The sequence below is a fragment of the Limulus polyphemus genome, unplaced genomic scaffold (assembly GCF_000517525.1).
Source record: "Limulus polyphemus unplaced genomic scaffold, Limulus_polyphemus-2.1.2 Scaffold2510, whole genome shotgun sequence".
NCBI classification, from domain to species: Eukaryota; Metazoa; Arthropoda; class Merostomata; order Xiphosura; family Limulidae; genus Limulus; species Limulus polyphemus.
This window is the reverse complement of record NW_013668120.1, coordinates 177864-180308: the sequence shown is the minus strand read 5'-3', so window position 1 is coordinate 180308 and position 2445 is coordinate 177864. Positions and strand designations below refer to the sequence as shown.

Below are 2445 nucleotides of genomic sequence, written 5' to 3'. Positions count from 1 at the left end.
TAGACCCAGCCGCCAGTGAACGGTGTGTGTGTGTGTGTGTGTGTGTGTATGTGTGTATATATATATATATATATATATATATATACATACCAAAACTAGTGAAGTCTCTATATTAGTGTAGAATACTGTGTAGAGGGAGCTAGTGTATTATGGGTGTCAGATTGTGGTCATTTGTTCCGCAATAGGTCGTTTTCATGTTATGGTTTGGACATATTACATAAACTTTTGTTTACTGAGTACATAAAAAAAAAAATACCAATTAATGACAGCATGAAATAAGTAAAAATTTTCTTAGACTGAAACGTGACCATCAGTTGCAAAAAAAAGATTCACAAATGACTAGTATTTGAAAAAGATTTTACATGGTATTCGAGTAAACCTGTACTTAATTATAAACAAACACGAGAGGAGATAAATCAGTTCTAGTTGAAATAAAACCTGTACAGTTACTACAGTTGGTTCAATTTTGAATAGATTTGTTTAACAACAAGTAAAAGCTTGGAGTGGTCTATTCTTTCATGGGGGGGGGGTGGTCTGTGAGCCAGACTAGTTTCGGAGAATTCCACTCCTCATCAGTGACCCTGTACACTACTTGTTTTTAAATAAATGCTTAAACGTCTCTATTCAGTTATTCTTCATCACCCATTCAAGCCGTCGCGGAGCGTTATAAATCTATTCAATTATGTACAAGCTGCCCAGTATCGGCTAACAATACGAAGAATTAAATTGTGGCGGATTGCTACAAGTTCTTCAAGTACCTATAGAATGATGGGTTTCTTTTTTTGTGAGTGTAAAACACTTAAATACACCATTTCGACTTAGTCCAGATGTTCTGTAAATGCTGTTGTAATATTAGTATATTATAAAATGTTTTGATATTTGTTGTTGTTTTTATTATTATATTTGAAACTTCTTCAGTCGTGGATGTTGTAAAAGCAGTGCCCCCTAACGTTTCAATACATTAACTAACGTCTTTGGTATTACTTTTTTTTTAGGAGCTGGTAGCAAAAGGTGTTCCGCATCACTTCCGCGGAATTGTGTGGCAGCTTTTATGTAACGCCCAATCTTGTTCCGCTAAGGCTCAGTATGCAGAATACATCAAGAGCTCTTCACCTTGTGAGAAAGTAATTCGGCGAGATATTGCCAGGACTTACCCAGAACACGAATTTTTCCGTGAAAAAGATGGACCGGGTCAAGAAAGGCTTTTTAACGTGATGAAGGCGTATTCTCTCCATGACAGGGAAGTGGGTTATTGTCAAGGCAGTGCTTTATTGTTGGGCTCTTATTGTTACAGGTAAATGTGGTTGATATTGATACAAAACAACAGAATCAGGGAAGTAGGTTATTGTCAAGGAAGTGCCTTTATTGTTGGGCTCTTATTGTTACAGGTAAATGTGTTTGATATTGATACAAAACAACAGAATCAGGGAAGTAGGTTATTGTCAAGGCAGTGCTTTTATTGTTGGGCTCTTATTGTTACAGGTAAATGTGTTTGATATTGATACAAAACAACAGAATCAGGGAAGTAGGTTATTGTTGGGCTCTTATTGTTACAGGTAAATGTGTTTGATATTGATACAAAACAAGAGAATTAGTTATACAATATGATCAGTTCTTTGTTCCATTGTAATCATTTGATTGTTGTACAGGCAATTTTGTAGAATAGACAAATTTTAAAGTTATGCATATTATTTTATTTACAAGTTACAGCTTTTACAGTAAGGAAGAATATGTTTAAAACAGCTACGACGTTTTAATCATTCTCAAGTACACAAGGTTTTAGTACTTAAATCAACATTCAACAATCTAACAATGTCTTTAAAATTTTCAAATTGATAGCGGTTACTTGTACATGCGCATATCAATCCGTGTGAATTAACATATTGTTTTCGTATATATATTTTTTTTATTGTGTCAAATGTACGTTTTGTTTATGTTGTCAAAAATATTGTATTTCTTAAATGTATATGATCAAATTTCTTTGACCACTTGCTTGCTGAAGAGAAAAAGTAGGTTAGTGTTACAGTTTCTATTCTTAAAGGATATTGAGTTCAGTCCGAAAAAAATAATTAACGTAATTATAGATTTATCAGGAAAATTCACACACACACACTGATGTGACTACTGCTAGTTTCTGAGGTTCGTACTTGGAATGGAAACTTCGCTCCAGGCTACAAACAAAAACGGACAAACATAGTAATGATATAAATAAGACACACGATAAGATCATTCGATGTGTTCAAATTAACAACACTGTCTGCCAAGCTCGGACTTGGGCCATCTGGCAAAATAAATAAATTAACAACGCTGTCTGCCAAGCTCGGACTTGGCCATCTGGCAAAATAAATAAATTAACAACGCTGTCTGCCAAGCTCGGACTTGGCCATCTGGCAAAATAAATAAATTAACAACGCTGTCTGCCAAGCTCGGACTTGGGCCATCTGG

General features: G+C 35.0%; 1 pseudogene; it reads left to right on the top strand.

Annotated features, from left to right (window-relative positions):
* The window catches only part of LOC106467160, a 21195-nt pseudogene that overhangs the window by 1114 nt on the left and 17636 nt on the right, over positions 1 to 2445 (top strand).